Genomic DNA, 17634 nt, shown 5'->3' with positions numbered 1-17634 from the left:
GCATGGAAAACTAGTGTTTTGTAGCTCAGCATTTGCTCTATCAAACAGTGTTATTGTTCTTTTATCTATTGTAGTTTCCATGAAAATAAATGGGAGACATTACTTTTGGAGCAACCTATGTAGCCCAAGACAATTTTTCTTTCATTCAGTGTGGCCCAGGATATCTATGACATAGGATAATCTATCTGTTCACCAACAACAAACATCTCTCTTTTCCTGCTTTGCACTGAACAGGCCTCTTAGATGCCTCTTGCATCTCATCTTAAGTGCTAATATGTGTTATAAGGATAGGAATCTCAATTGTTGCTTTAGTCTGATATGGCCCTCCCATCTGCTGTTGCTAAAACATTTGAAATAAGGATGCTCTTGCTTAAGGCTGCAAACCTGATTTTTCAATTCAGTTATTAAAGAAGGTGACCAAGTTCAATACAAGTTTGAATAACATTAAGAAATGGTAAGTGGGGATGTCACCTTTCGTCTCCATCAGTGGTAAAGTCTTGCTTCAAGAAATCACCATTTTAGTCTTTCTACCCAAGCTCCTCTGGACAGAAAAAAAAATGTAGTTTTCCTACCCCAGCTCTGCAAAAGAATGACTTGCAGCTGTCCCTTTGTCATCAAATCCCACTCACTTCACCACTGAGGGTGAAGTTGCACTAATTTTCAGCATTCCTCAAGCATCCTTTCCCAGACCATTCTTGACAAATTTTTCAGTCTCAGTCACTGCCATTGTGCAATTTTTGTGTCCTGCCTTCTGTGGTCCATAGTCTGCAGTGATGAAAAGTTGATACTCTGCCTCATTTACTGGAATATTAATATTTGGAATGTTTCTTCAAATCATTTCTGTGCTAGTATCACAACAAAATTTCTACTTCTGTTTGGTTTACAAGCGGCTGCCCATTTGTATCGTTATGCCCTACAGCTATGATGCCATGTACAAACTTATTTCCATTACAGAGTTATGACTGGCTGGCCCAAACTGATGAGCTGTTTTCTACTGTATTGCATTTCAACAGAAATTCAAGCAGGATAGATACTGGTTAGATAGACAAGTTAACAAATTACCTTTTAATTTTGGCAAAATTAACACACTAAAACTAAATTTTCTTCTAAGTTTAAAAGTTGATTTGCAATAAGAAATATTAGCTTTTGAGTCTTTTAGTGTTTTTCACCGTACAAATAAACAGTTGTTTCAGAGAGATCCCTGATCCACTATAGCCAGCACTTTAAACCAGTCTAAGGATGCCTAGCATATGGACATGCTCTTCATATTTCCATTCAATAAATTAAGAAACCCACAATATTTATAAGTTTTCTAATTCTTGTGTCTGAAAGACAAAAACACTTCTACTTCCCATAAGGAAATCACTTCAGGATAGCAGGAAAGAAACTGCCATCTGAGAATTATTTTAAAACGTTTCAGTATATCTTAACTTTTTTTTTTAAGTAGTTTTAAACGTTTGTAGAAAACATTGCAAGAACAAAGGAAGGAAATTGAAATACAGCAAGAAGCCATTTTCCTTACCAATAGAGAATGAGTGCAATTTAGTTTTAGTACACATTTAAGAAGCTTGAAAAACAACATATCAGAAATGCAAATGTATACAATATGTTTAAAGACAAATATAATGCAATTGGACTGGGTAGTAGCTAAATCAGGAAATTGACTGTAATTATAGTGTATTTTATGAGAATATAATATAATTGCAAGGCTGTTGAAAGAGTAGCTTATACATATATAAATTACCGGATTAAGACATTATGTTCTTTACATGGAATTCTGCTCTCAGGCTTTGAGATAAAGTGGAAGAGAGGGAGGTAATAGTAAAATAGCCCCACACAGCACAAGAGCAAGCCGTACTGCCAGCAGAGTTTGGGGTAGGGAAGGAGAATGAAGGAACCAGAGTATCATTTCAAAATGGAGTGCCACAACAGCATGGAATAAAGGAACTGCTTGGGACCCACTACACTTCCTTTCTTTTAACAGGCTGAATAAATCAGCCATTCATGTTCAGCCTGGGCTGGAAGATGAAGTTACATAAAGATCTGCCAGTACGTTTGGAGCTTGGAGAAGCAAAAGTAGGGCGGTTTCCTTAGTGCTCGTCTATTGCAGAGAATAGGATTTGCCACTGTGAATTAAGAGAATGCTAACGCCAATCCCTGAAAGCAGGAAAAATGATACTTGTAGTTTCACCTGGACATTAAAATGAATTGGATTAGTACATAAGTCCCTAGAATTTCAATTAAATTTGTGTTAAGTAAGTAAATAAAGTACGCAAAATAAAAATTCTCTCTCAACTAAGAAAACTTGCGAAATACACTGGTGGTGATGGGCTATGGAGTCAGATGTGTTTTTTCATATGGCCTACTGAACAATAGGACGAGACTATTTTGGATATAGTCCAAGGAACATGCCAAGCAGAACAAAGAAGATATGAGCAGAAGGAATGTTAGGAGACAAGTGATTGTAGTAACATCAGTTATAAGATACATACAGAATGCATGCTGCAAGAAGAGTTAGTGTGATTTCAAGAAGTGGATTAGAACTAGGTCTTGGGAATATGTAAATGCAGTGGCTGATCTATTCTGATGACATTGGTACTGTCACTGGATAAAGTAAGAATGAGAAATTGGGCCGTGGAGATATAAAATATTCTTGTGACAGACTAGAAATCAAATAAGTTTTATATACATTCTGTTAAATTAGATTTTCCAAATCAACTAGACTGTGATTATAAATCTGATATTAATAGACCACTCAAAAATTTCTTAAAATGCTACCAAACACTTTGAAAAGGTGACAGCCCACAGCAGAATTACATTTAAAACATCTGCAAAGCCCTGTTAAAAGTACAGTTCAGGTGCAAAAAAAAAACCAACAATTATTGCACAGGTATTTTTGTGGTGCTGTATCCATCCCTTTGCTTATGTTTAGCTGAGCTTTACCTTACTGTACTTCTAGATAACACAATGGAATTTTTAAGAAATTTCAAAATTGTCAGGCAAAGGTTCCAGAATAGCTTTCCAATTCTGCATCAGATTAAGCCAAGAGATAGCCAGGCATCAAATCTGTCAGTTATCAGATAAATAAAAAACTTTTCCATACAAATGTGTTACTTTTACCAGCAGTTGAAAAAGCATTCTCTTTTCCACTTCAGAATTTCTAACATATTAGAAATTTTTCAGTAAAGATATAATGCACTGGGTTGTATATTAAAGATCTCTGATGTACTCATTTCTCCTTCAACAAAAAAATGTTGAATGTTACAGATTCATACATTCCAAAGAGTTGTGTGATCCTTATACAAACCTTAAACATTTAGCTTGTCATTTAAGTTACAATGAACCTGGACTATGAAGTCCAGGTCATACAGGTGATCAGTTTCCTTTGATTAGCTTTGTTTTTACCCAGTTCTGCCACAGAGACACATGCTGGTACTTGCAATAGAAATATGAAAAAGAAAAAAAGAAAGAAAAACACACAAACAGAAAAAAAACCCTAACCTAAGAGTTTCAATTAGAAAAAGCCTAAAAATCAAAAGCTTTCAGGCAGTACCTCTATCAGTAGCCATTTTTGTCTATCCATCAAGGTGCTTACATGCTCATTCTACAGTGTGGAAGAAATGAGCCAAAAGTAGGAAAGTGCTTGGCCTTCAAAGGGTAATTATTACTGAGTAAAAGCCTAATCTCTGCCCTGTTCTCCTTCTTCCCTTTCTCCAGCTGTCAGCATAAACTTTTGTCCTCACAGTAAACAGCCATACCAACAGTTTCTTAAACTTTCTTACAAAAGAATACTTTATTTTACAGCCTTTACCTAATTATAAACCATTATGAATATTATAATATTTAATTATTTCATGTAATTATCAAGTCCTTATGGCTCTCCTTTGTGTGATGCGATCATTGTATTCACTCATTTACTTATTTATGTTGAAATGATGACAGAAATGAACAGCAGCACTCATTGTTCTATAATCTCATCTGCTCATACAAACTAATTCAGGTCAGGCTGCACCACGTTTTGAGGCTCTTCCAAAACACAAAGAGGGGTTGCTCTAGGTTAAGTTGGTGATTTGCAGCTTGATAATTCATCTGATGCAACTTAACTTCACGTGGACTGGAAGATACTAGATTGCTGCAGAAACTGCTCATGAGATAAAGTGTATTCCAGCTCCTGACCAAATTCTACTTCCTCAGAAGGACTTTTTTTCCAGGTAATATCATTATCATAGAATCATAGAATGACCTGGGTTGAAAAGGACCACAATGATTATGAGTTTCAACCTCCCTGCTATGTGCAGGGTCGCCAACCACCAGACCAGGCTGCCCAGAGCCACATCCAGCCTGGCCTTGAGTGCCTTCAGGGAGGGGGCATCCACAACCTCCTTGGGCAACCTCTTCTAGTGCGTCACCACCGTCTGAGTGAAAAACTTCCTCCTAATATCTAACCTAAGTCTCCCCTGTCTCACTTTAAAACCATTCTCCCTTGTCCTATCTCTATCCACCCTTGTAAACAGCCATTCCCTCTCCTGTTTATTTGCTCCCTTCAAGTACTAGAAGGCCACAATGAGGTCTCCCTGGAGCCTTCTCTTTTCCAAACTAAACAAGCCCAGTTCCCTCAACCTTTCCTCATAGGAGAGGTGCTCCAGCCCTCTGATCATCTTAGTTGTCCTCCTCCGGACCTGCTCCAAGAGCTCCACATCCTTCCTGTACTGGGGCACCCAGGCCTGGACACAGTACTCCAGATGGAGCCTCACAAGAGCTGACTAGAGTGGAACAAATCACCTCCCTCTCCTTGCTGGCCACCCCTTTTTTAATGCAGCCCAGAACACAGTTGGCCTTCTGGGCTGCAAGTGCACACTGCTGGCTCATGTCCAGCTTCTTGTCCACCAGGACCCCCGAGTCCTTCTCTGCAGGGCTGCTCTCAAGGAGATCTTCTCCCAGTTTGCATAAATACCTGGGATTGCCCCAGCCCAAGTGCAGCACCCTGCACTTGGCATTATTGAACCTCGTTAGGTTTTCATGGGCCCATTTCTGCAGCCTGTCCAGGTTCCTCTGGATGGCTTTAACAGATGTATCAAAACTTGCCACTCCCACAGAGATCCAAAATACCTGTGAAAGAAGCTACTGTCTGAAACGATTACGGGCAGCAGAATGTGTTCCAAAGCCTCAATTTGATCACTCTTTTAACCACAAACTCAAAATACTGGCTGGAAGGTACATAAAACTCTCCAAAGGGCTTCAACTTGCACAGTGCTGCAGACTTCAATACAGAGAACTAGACCGTCAAGTCTGCTCTGTGAATGTGGAAGTATGTTCCAGAAGCTGAAAAGCAAGGGAGAAGAAGGAACAGGGAGATCCTCTTCTCTTCCAAATCCTCAGCTCACCTATCTATCCCTGTAATATCACAATTTTTCTATTCCATTGAAATTTTTGAACTGCTCTAATCCCTGGACCTTTTTCATTTGGTGTTTTCCAGCCTTTCTTTCACTTGGCAATTTCTTTTGCCAACTGTTTAAAAATGGTCTTAAAAACAGTTTATTTGCTTGCTTGTTCTTAGAGACGATTGTTTTCTAAAGAATAGACTGTCATTTCTATTAGGTCCACAAAAGTTTATTATTTCTATCCAGATCCACCAATGTGGAATCTGCTCCCTAGCTGCAGCAGTACTCCGTATTCATCATTATGTATGAAATTAACATAGCATCATAGCTAGGAAGCAGTATGTTTTATAATGGAATTGCAGTCCATCTGTAAGACATGCAGCTCTAGATCGTGGAAACACTGTTGATGAACGATTAAAAAAATATATATACAATTGCTTTTAGAAATCTGAGGACTATGCCAGAGAACACAATGCAAACTTTTCAGCAAAACAAGGACCAGCAAATGAGCTTGGGTGGATGTTTATTATTGTTTATATCCAACCTAAATCTACCCTTTGAGCTTGAATTCATTTCCCCTTATTCTATCACCTCGAAGGGAAAAGGTTTCAAGCTCAAAGCAGATAGATTTAGGTTGGATATAAGGAAAAAGTCTTCTACAGTGAGGGTGGTGAGGCACTGGAACAGGTTGTCCAGTGATGTGGTTGATTCCCCCCCTGGAGACTTTCAAGGTGAGGCTGGATCAGGCTCTGGGCAACCTGATCTAGCAGCGGTGTGCCTGGTCAGTGCTGGGGGGTTGGACTAGATGGCCTTCAGAGGTCCCTTTCAACTCTAAAGATTCTATGACTCTGTGATTTATTTAGATTTTCTCATAATGGTATGGTGAATCTTAAGATAAATTTAAATAAAAAAATCAGTCTTGCACAATATCTACTAGATTGTGTATGTATCTCGTTTGTGAAACTGTTTGAACAGATAATAGGAAGAATACATCACTACTTACATTCTCTAACTTCAATAAGCATTTATGCATTTATTTTAATGTATATATCTGTTAATTTAAAATTCTTTAAAATCTTTTTATGTAAGTGCTCTTCATGCAAGCAAAGTGTTACAAAATATAAATGAGCACATATTATACATTTTAACAGAATTAATGCTTTTAGCAACAGTTTGATCTTGTTTTGATGGCTCTGCTATATAGCCATGCCAAACAAATGCTTCAAGCCGAGAGAAAGTAATGCTTAGAAGAATAAAATCACAGAGCACAATGAAATCCTAAACATATTTGCAGATGAGAGAGAGAAATCAGTATTTGGAAATTGTGATGATGCCTGGAACAATTCTCTTGGTCAGAGACTTACTGCAAGATTCAGCACAGCTAGAAACTTCTAGACAGAGAGGAACAAGACATTAAGGCACACAGGTAGGAATTTCATACTACAATTCATTGCAAATCTGCAAAAAGTGAAAAATGTGCTGCGTAAGTATTCCTGATATCTAATAAGGGAACCATGAATAGTAGGAGTACACAGGCAATTAGGTTAGCTTTGTTATAACAGGAATCATAGAACCTACAAGATCCATTAGAAGCAGTAGCCACATTTTTAAATTTAGGTGGCTTAAGACAGCTCAGATCATGTTCCTGAAAATACATATCCATATGTACTTTATTTAATTATTCAGTTTGTATTTAATAATTTCATAAGCATAGATTCAAGAGGACCTGAGGGGTCTGCAGCTCAGAAAATATGGGACCAGTCACGGAGGAAAATAATTTGGAAAGCCAGGGCAAAGACAAACAAAAAAGAACACGTATTTATACATGTATGTACAGATAAATACATTGTATATATAGACATATATATACATATATAATGCCCAAGAAAAACAGGCAAAAAGGAAGTACAAGACTATATGCCTGTTGTATGTGCCTTGAAAGAGCACCAAAGCGCAGTTCATTTTAAAACCGTCCTTGTTCCATAGGCTAAACATCATGAATGCTTGCAGTAGAGTACAGGATGCTCTTTCCAGTTCCATTTGTTCCTGATTCCATTTGATTCCTGATCCCAAAACCAAAGGCAGTCAACAATTTTTACTTCTCTAATTCATTACTTCTCTAAACCCAATTTTAGAGCGAAAAGCTTATGAGTAGATAACCCTTTGAAGCAGGCAGCAACGGTTTAGTTGATTTCAGTAATACAATTTTGATTTATACCAGCTGAAAGTGTTCATCTTCATGCTTAACTTCTGTTTTGCATAACTTTATATTAACACAAAACAATTTAGCTCAAGTCTGAAATAGAAATTTTATGGTAATGGTTGCTTTTGAAGTAGTTTTATGTTTGTTCTAAATGACCAGATACTAGCAGTTCCCAAATGTAACTTTGAACATTCAAATAAAGAAAGAGCTATTATCTATTGATGCCAGCAGATGTGCAAAACCACAAGTGATTTGCAATGAGCATTGACTGTGTTTCATTATCAGCCTATGGGTCAGGGTAAGCTCAGATTCACACTAGAATATAATTAAAGAATTGAAAAATAAGGCTGGAAACAATTTTGAGAATGCTTTTATGCCATCCTTTGTTCAAAGGCAAAATCAACTATATCAGTTGTGACACAGATTTGTCAAATATATTATTAAAGACCTGCAGTGTGAGAGGCTGCACACATTACAGTAGAAAGCATTTCCTAATTTACCCTGGTTTTTTCCCTGCTGTTTGAGATCACTCATGTGAAAGACATGGAGGGAAAAATCCCATCCTCTCTGCAGCAGCCTTCAATATAGGTGCAAATCAGTTCCAGTTAAGGAAAAAAAAAGAAAAAGAAAAAAAAAAGAAAAAAAAAGAGCTTGTCTTCTGGTTAAAAATATCCATTAGAAAAGATTTATCATAAAAAATGTTTGTTGAGTAAACTAACATTTCCCTTACAAAGTGTAAGTTTTGTGTAGAAAACTCCAATTAGCTCATAGAAAAATAAAATGCTGTTTCATTCAAGGAAAGCAAAACTTCACTTTTTACCTTTTTTTTTTTCCTAATGATTCTTGGCTCTCTTTATCTCATGGAATCACTGTGCTGTCACCACTTGCTACATTGCAGGGATGAAAGCATCCCTTAATCATCACTATCTCTGCATTCCATTATTAATTTTTAATAAGCAACCAAGACCATTCCAAAAAGGGAGGAAACACTCATCCAGTCTTCATGAGGGGGCTGTATTTTAGCCAGATTTCCATCTCTGCATTATAACTCCTTTGAGAGATCCCATTCCCTCTTTTTGTCAGCAGCAAAGAAAACCAAGTATTAGTAGTTTTCCTTTTTACATTAATATGCATATATTATCTTTTTTAAAGCCCTATTTTAGGACTGTTTTCCATCTCACATTCAGCCCTAAAACTTGAAAGATCAAATCGCATCTTTTTTTCTTTATATGTTCATGAATTTAATTTTTATTAGAGTATGGATGTTTTGAGATCTTACTTAAAAAAAAAATCATGTTATATTCATAGTTTCCTTTAAATGACTACTACAGGTTTGTCATAGCACTGACTGTGGTTAGCAGTCTGAAACTTCTTGCCCCTCCTACTTTTGCTCTTTGATATGCTTATTTTAAGTCATTTTATCACAGGAAATGAAATCTCTTAACTCCCATGCAGATGTCCAGAGTTATATGAGAATAACTGAAAAGGGTGTTCTTACTTTGAAGATGGCATTCACCTTCCTGCTGTTATTCTTCTTTGAATAGTTTTATCCAGAAGTGATGAGGCATTCAGCCTTTGTACTTCGCCTTTCATTTCAGTCTAGTAAAATTGTTGACACACCCACCACACTTTGAAGTGAAAAGTTATAATCAGATGAGTGGTCCGCAATCACGTTCTTGGCACATAAAAAAACCCAAAAAAGTAAAGATGTGTCTCTGTTATTTTTGAGATCTATAAAAGATAGGAGACCTAATCATAAGAACTACTGGACATTCGTTCCAGGTCAGGCTCTAAGCTAATGTTTTCTTGAGCATAGTGACTTCATGCTGCAGCATAGCTGGAGGGCAGCTTGGCACAGCACTTACCTTGCATCTCTTCCTACCTGCACAGAAGCTTCTCTTACGTGACACTTGCTGAAATACCATGCAATAGACACAGTCAGAGATATTAACTTCTGCTTCAATTCAGCAGTAATAGCCACCTCTTATTTCTCCTCCTCGAATCTCTGCCAGCTGAAGCGTATTGGCTTTTCTTATCCTCTCAAATTGCATAATAGGAGCCACTGCTATGCAGATCGTCTAAGTATCTGCAAAAACTGGAGTTGGAATCTGTTTCTGTCCAGATCAATGCTATTTGGTAAAGGCACTTGGTTCAGCACTCCTGGCATGACTGGGCAGCCTGTCCACAATTTCTAGAGGCAGACAACCATATCATATCTGGCTCACCACATCTAGCATCTTCAGGAAGGCTACAGCCCTTGGTTTGTACCTCTCAGCTGGCAGCAATCCTGGGCTCAGCATGCTGGTGGTTGAAACGTTCAGCTGGTGGCTGATTGATTCAGCAGTCAGAGTAATTTAGGTCAGAAGGGACCTGAAAGCCATGCTTGCTTCAAAGTTAGATCAGATTGCTCAGGCTGTTTTCCAACTGAGCACTGAAAATCTCTAAGGATGAGACTGGATACCACAGCCAGCCTGGGCAATCTGTCCCAGTGCTTAGAGCTGAGGTAAAAAATGTTCTTTTCCTTAGTGCTGGTCATGATGCATTTCCCTTATTTTAACTTGTGACCATCACATCTTGTGCTTCAACCCTATACTTCTGAGAAGAATCTTGTTGTGATTCTGAAACTCTTTTTTTTTCATGGCTGAGCAAGGTAAGATCATGTGTGCAGGGCTGTGGCCCCTTGCATTCTCTGAGCTGGGCTCTTCATACTTTTTAGACATTTCTGTTGGGTGGTGTGAGGGTTTTTAAGTGGACAGAGTACTCCAAGTGTGGTCTTCTGAATGCTAAGTAGTGGGATTACTCTCTTCACTTGATTTTCTAGTTATGCCCTAAGACAGCCCTGTATGCGGTTAGCTTTCTTTGCAGGCCCTTTGCTGCAGAGCTGTCACCTAGCCAATTAATTGTGCCAGCCTTCACTGCTGCTCTAAGCACAGGACTTTGTATTTGCTGTCTTTGGATTCCATGAGATTGCCATGGACCCATTCCTCCAGCTCATCAAGGGAGGCCACTATGCTGTCATGGTGTCAGAGAAAACCTGATAAGCTCCTGGAAGAGTATCAAAGGAAGTTCTCTGTCCAGTCTGGCAAAAAAAAAAAAAAAAAAAAGCTTTTAATTGAGGCATTAGTGACAAAACCAAACACACTTAGCCTTCTCTGAAATTGCCTACCCTTTCTGCACTGTTTCATTGCAGCCAGATATCTTTGCTAACATTTACTCTGCAAACAGCCCAAGAGGAAGACCAGCAGAAGGATGGCATTTATATCTTGGAACCACTAGAACAGAACATTTCTGGTCTACTGAAGCTCCAAATAAGCTGTTTTCTTTTTTCTTTCCAAAGACACTAAGACCAGTCTTAGTCATGTGCACACGCCTTTCTCAGCTGCGATAAGTAGAGCTCCAGTTTTCATTAACCAATGTTCAGCTCTGGAAGATGCTCCCAAATGGAGTCTTAAAACTGGAACTCGCAGCTTGATGCATCTGCTTAGCAGGTCTTCTCAGCTGACAAATTGACAAGATTTTTCCATCTTTTCACAGCTTATAAAATGTCAGACCTGTGTTGTTTCTGAGATAGGTAGCAAGAAACTTGAGCTGGTGCTGCTTGAACATGGTTCCCTCCAAACTGCTTCTCAGAAGAGATGACAGCTCAGTTGCTTCCCTTGAAATTACTTCCTTTCGCAACCACCACTGAAATGATGGGGGGAAAAAAAAAAAAAAAAAAAAAAAAGTAGATGTTCTCTACTTATTTATTTGTTTTAAATCTATTTATTTATTCGTTTCAATTTAAGCTTGAGGTTTGAGTTCTGAAACTTTCTTCAGAAAATAAAATCTATCGGAGCCAGCGTGTCTGAGAATCCGTTCCTTAGTAAATCAAGTCTTTTAGTAGTTCATAGACCCTCTATACTAAGGAGGTTCTTAGTGTATTATTTATCTTAAATAAATCATGATTTAATTTTTCCACTTGAGATAAATCCACGTGGTGTAGCATCAATTCCAGTTGGAAAAAAATGAAAGAAAATGTTTCAGTAAAGCAGTCCCCTTGTTCCTGGAATTAAAGTTTCGCTCTGTACACAGCACTTCCATGGTGCTTAGTTTACTTCTGCTTATTGTAGTTGAACCGTATGGATTTTTTTTACTTAAGTGTTGGGGGAATGTTCTTTTGTTATGTTGTATTTTGTTGAAGTTTTATTATATGTTGTTTCTTTGTGTTGTTTCTATGTTCTTCTACCATACTTTTCTCATTGCAAATTCTGAAGAATGGTTTAAAACTAATGGAAAGTTTTTGGATACCAGACAGTCATGCCAAGGAAATTCAGGAGGAATGAAAGTAAATGGCCCTACGAACATCAAATTTAGACTCACTGGAATTTTTTTAAAAATTAATTTTAGAAATTCTGCACATAACTAAGATAAGTAGTGCATTGACAAGTTTTTCACTAAGCTTCCTCAATTTGTATTCTGTTGTGTTATAGAAGCAAATGCTTGTTGGCAATATTGTCCTTTTACTGATCCCTATCCTGAATGACCTCTCTTTGAGATGCAAAATGAAACAATTTTTCCAATTTCACAACTTCTATATGCACACAGTAACATCTAGAGCTCTCTAAATGACTGAAAAATAGAAAGATTTTTTTTGTTGTTGCAGGTACACATGGGAGAGACCTGTTTCTCCACGCAAATTAAGGCAATCATGCACATTAGGGCTTAGTCAAATCTAAATGCAATCTACCATCAGCTTGGCTGCTGAGCCTGCAGAATGCTTCTGCACACTGAACATCCTCAAGGGCTCTTAATAATGTTCTCCAGCAACGACAACAAAAAAAGGTAGATATTCTGAAACACACTTTCTTTTCCTATTATTTCCTCCCAGAAAGCTCTTCAGTATAAGCAACAGTATAAGCGACACTTTGTCAAGTATGTCTATTTAATACAGCTCCTAAACAATATAAATAGCCATAATCTCAATGTCTTTCTTTGCAGAATTACAAAATTGCAACTTACTCAGCCCAAATCATAATAAAACTACAAAATTATATCATCGCTTAGCCAAATTTCATGAAGAGAAAAAAAATTGTATAAAAATCTAAGGGTATATGAAGGTCAAATCAGTTGTTCCAGTCCTTTTATAATTTTTTTTTCTCCATGTAAAAAAATCCTATGTCATATAACACAGGCTCTGTTTTTCCTGAACATACAATGTTCTCTCTTCTTTTATGTCATCCAGACCCACTTGCTGTGAAAACACAACTTTGGAGAATTTTATACTACCACTCAATTCTTTTAGTTTCACCTTTAGAAGTGTGAGAGCTTTCTCTGCATCTTCTGAGTCAAATGAAGGCTCCTTCAAATCCACCTGAGGCCAAAAAGAGATTTTACCATTAAGGTTACTGGGTTATAAGCATTGCCTCTGTGTATAGAGCTTACTCACCTTATCAGCTTATTTACTTCCCTGTCGTCCTCAGCTGCTCTTTTCTCCCTCATCAATTTAGGCAAATTCAAGGCACTCTACTATGCCCAGAGAATGAGGGCACACTAAATAATGAATACTCTAATGTAAAATTTCACTTGTTTTCACTGTATAGGCAGAATACAGAAATATCACTGAATATGTTTTGTTGCAGATAACTCATTTGTTAAAACGTTTAGGCAAAGCAGAGCTTATAACGTCCAGCAGAATTATAGACTCAGCAAATTGCATAGCTTCTCTTTTGATAGCTTTAGAATAAGTACCATCCTAATAGTTAGACTGAACAGTATTGACAAGGACCTGTCTTGGCTTGTCTGGTCCATTTAAACTCTTATTTTAGGAATAATTTATAGGAATATGTTGAAATAGGGCTCAGCTCTTCACTGAAACCTTTGTTAGAAGAACTAATTAATTCAGTGCACCCAATTTACTCAGTCGATGCTTCTGAAAAGGTATCCCATTCTCCAGAAAGTCCAGAGGTTGAGATCTTCCAGGTAACTGTATGCAGTGCTTTACTGCTGCTCACATCAGTCAGTGCAGCAGTGATGGACAGGCTGCTCACTGGCTGGCTATGCCACATCGCCACAAATGATTCCATTCATTACCTTGAATAAATACTTAACTGCTTGGAAGTGATTGCAAACACTCTAGACTTCTTAGTATCTTGCCTAAACTGTCCTTCCTCCCTAACGTAGTTACAATCCCACAGGAGGACTGGACAGCTATATATAGCATTTCCACATGAGTCTCAGAATAACGTAATACATAGAGGACTGAACAATGGCACAGATAAGATGACTATATAGCAATCCTTCAAGATATTATGGTGCCTGACAGTATTGTTAGGAGATACTTGCTAGGGATCATTCATGACTGTGCAGTTGCAGCAGAAACACTGATTTACTCACTTTCTCATCTTCCAGATTGTGCACAATTTTTTAAAAAATCTTTGGATAGTTGAGATACCTGGAAACCAATGGTAGGACAAAGACATCCTGAGTCATAAGGTTAGCAGTAGGTGGGAGCCACCTGAGAGCTTTCTATGAGATGGTGAGCTGACACATTTATATGTTCAAGGGCGTTTGGAAAGAAGGTTAAAGAAGCAGCTCTGAATAAAAGCCAGGATTTCTGAATAACTGATTATTTTACCAGCAAGGATGTAAATATAACTTGCCATACTCTGGAACTGCCAGTTAATGGGAAAGGTCACTACAGCAGTGACTTGAGACAAATTAGACAAGTGGTGAATTGAACTGCAAATGAAAGGTTGTTGCTTTGGAAATATTAAATACTGGAACACCATGTGAGTATGACTGGAAAATCAGAAATGAAAGATCATGTTTTTTTATAGGAATTTATATTTCACTTCTGTTTACAGTTTATTGCACTGAAAATTATCATCTTCTGTTTCAACCCCACTCCAAACTATCCTGGGTAACATTCGGTGGTCAAAAGGTTTGAGATTCCCCCTGGGGTAAATCAAGAGGAAACAACACCAAATGATCAGTTAACACTTTTATTCAAATAAGGAATAGCTTCAAATTTGCCTGGGGAACTTGATCATTCGTGCCATATAATAAGAAAAGCCCTGTTAGTGATAAGCTATGATGATATGCTTTGTGATATGTTCTAATACACCTTCAAAAGAGAGAGAGAAAGATAAAGATAGAAAAGAGAGTTACCACCTTTGGATCCAGCAATGTCGAGATGGATCAGGGTTGTTCCTCTAGTGTGGGCATGCACACTAACTGGCAGTCTTTAATTCACAGTTCCCCTGAAAGGGGAAGCTCGCTCTCTCTTTAGAACATTCTAGAAATGAGTCTGGGGCCTTGAGCAGTCCACGTCGTGATTGAGGTCTGGCCCTACCCCTGCACAAGCACTGTTCGAGATTTAGAATATTCTGGAAAAAAGTGATTGGGTCAGAGGGACTTCAGGGGGGTTTCATCCTATCGCTACCAAAATGTCCACTGAGATGACTCTCCTTGGTGTGCAGGCATAGTTTATCTCCCTCCTCCACTAAATTTGCCTGTTGTAATTCAGCAGGTCTGCATAGACTTCACAAGATAAGGAAATCAGTCAGGAGGAATACCTCGCCTTTACAAGGCTCCATATCTCATTAAAAGGAGATCACCACAGTAGTCTTCTACCAAGTGTTGGAGGACATTAGCCCTTTTCCTTCTCAGTCCCTTACGTCTTCATTTTATATTTTATGTGCATCTAGAGGAGATTCTTAAAGCTACTTCATTAAAAATGACACGGCCTGATAAGGCTACCAAAAGCATTTTGATGCCTAACTGCCACAGGAATAATTTGGACTAGGCTTTAGAAAGCTTGACAAGTAGTTATCTTCATGACTAGGTTTCCAGATGTCTCTCATCCTTAGGTGACACTGATTAGTAAGGTACATTTTCACAAGTGTCTCATAAAAGGAATTTCAGCCTTTCTTTCCATGTCAGAAGTAGTTGGATGTTGTAAAGTTATGAGAGCTGGCAAAGGGAATAGGAGCATCAGTTCTATGCTCAGAAGTGATTGAGATACCTGGACACTTAGCACTTGTTGCCAACAGTGACTAAACAAACAGAAGCCCATTTGCAGATTGGAATTTAAGTTGGATTAATTCCTCTGATCTTAATCACCCAGTTACATACTCCAAATGACTCGTGAGTGTGCTTTTAAGTGACTGTAGCAGTGCTGCAGGTGTGCTAGAAGAGACAGCCAGGTACCTTTGTGCCTCACTCTCATCCAAACGCCTCTAGGATCTGAACACAAAGCATGCCTGATCCCATGTGCATACATTTTTAACATCTAACAAGGCTGGGCCACCTGCTGAAACTCTTTTCAGAGTTTTTGGCTGGAAAACCAAAGTTTTTAGTCCAAACATGTGCCTGAAAGCAGCTGAAGGCAGTTGTACCACAGCCACCCCAAGGCCTGGCGTGGTCCTGATGAAGCCACGTACAAGACACTGGGCTGAGAGGTGCAACCAGAGGAACACTGTCATCATCTCTGATCTCTCCTCCCACGTCACCCACTACCACCAGTAACCAAAACACTACACACTATTGCTTATGGCTGCAAATAGTAGAATATTTTTCAGTAGACTGTCTGTTTAGATCCTGCTTGACAGATAGACTTATTTCTCAATGCAGCATATTTGAATAGCTCTATATGTAATCCCAGCACCAAATTTCACCAAAAGGGAAAGAACATTTCTTCCATTTCATCCTGTCTCATTCAGAGCAGACCTGCCTCCCTGTATCACAGCTTTGAACTGATCTGGCAGAACTTATGTTCCTGCACCAACAGCCCCACTCAGTGAAATACATCAGACCAATGCAGCATAAAACACAACATGGCTGTGGCTTGGCACATTTGAAAGGTCTTTGACATCTGTGATTTTCTTCCCTTTGAACACAAGCACAGTCCATTTTCCATGTTGTTTTGTTCTTTGGCCTCCCCACTGAGTCTGCTGTGAGGTATGTTCACAGGGATTAGGGGCACTTGGAGGTAGGGAAATGGAGAGTGGACAGTAGAATGAGTTCCCCACTTACATCAAATTTTGTACTTCTTTGTTGGAACTGCTCTGAACTTTATTGAAACTTTGATTATAACTAGGGATAAATCTCATTCTTTTGATCTAATGTGGCCTAAAGCAAATTTAAATATTAAGGATTCCTTAGGAAAAACTTGGAATTTCTGCTTTTTTCTGCTCTTCATTAAAAACTTTATTACCATCCTAGTGTGTGATATAAGCAGTTGCTCCACTTTTATTCTAAGTAGTACTTGAGGTCTGTTCCATATTTTTCTACGGAATAGATATATAATGGCCATTGGTAAGGATGATATTCTACCTCCATTATACCAACTAACTTTTTTTTTGGTATAAGCTCATTTTAATCATAGCTAAATTCCAAGGAAACAGAGCACATTTTTTTGTGAAAAGCACGTGGCCCTTCCTCCATCTTCAGGGTCCTCTGCCTGACTGCTCATCTGGTCAGGCCCCCACGTGAAGCCTCACATGAAAGAAAATGCAAAGAAAGGAAAAAGCCTTGGACTCCTCTTCAACACATTTCGTTACCGACAACAATGCAGACACTGATTATTACCCATTAGAAATGAAAATAGGAGCTATGACTAGATATGGAATTTGTGTTGCTTTAAAGATAAGGCTCAAAGCTAAAACTTTTTTTTTTTCTTTCTCCCCATGGCTGTTGTGTGATGAGCAGCCACACAATGTAGTTTGTTCCCGTACTGCAGTTTCAAATATTAATGCTTTTCTCAAAGTCATGGGAGGTAGTCCAGAAATGAAAACCCGCTGTCTGTTCTATCTGCATCAGACCCACAAATGTCCTTTAAAACTGGCACATTTATATTGTGTTTCCCAAGCTACCAGTTTGCCAGGGTGTGCTGACAAAACTCCAAACACCTACACTATTTCTTAACGTATAAAACCTTTACATATTTGAGAACAGCATCTCATACATTGCTAAACATTCATTCAGTCTTCACTTTGTCTTGAAATTGAATTCAACTCTCCTCAGAGTATTCTGAAATGTATTATATCCAATACAAAGAAGCAGCACTGATCA

The sequence above is a fragment of the Phasianus colchicus genome, chromosome 3, assembly GCF_987193195.1.
Source record: "Phasianus colchicus chromosome 3, bPhaCol1.hap1.1, whole genome shotgun sequence".
Lineage (NCBI taxonomy): Eukaryota > Metazoa > Chordata > Aves > Galliformes > Phasianidae > Phasianus > Phasianus colchicus.
This window is presented reverse-complemented; position numbering follows the sequence as displayed.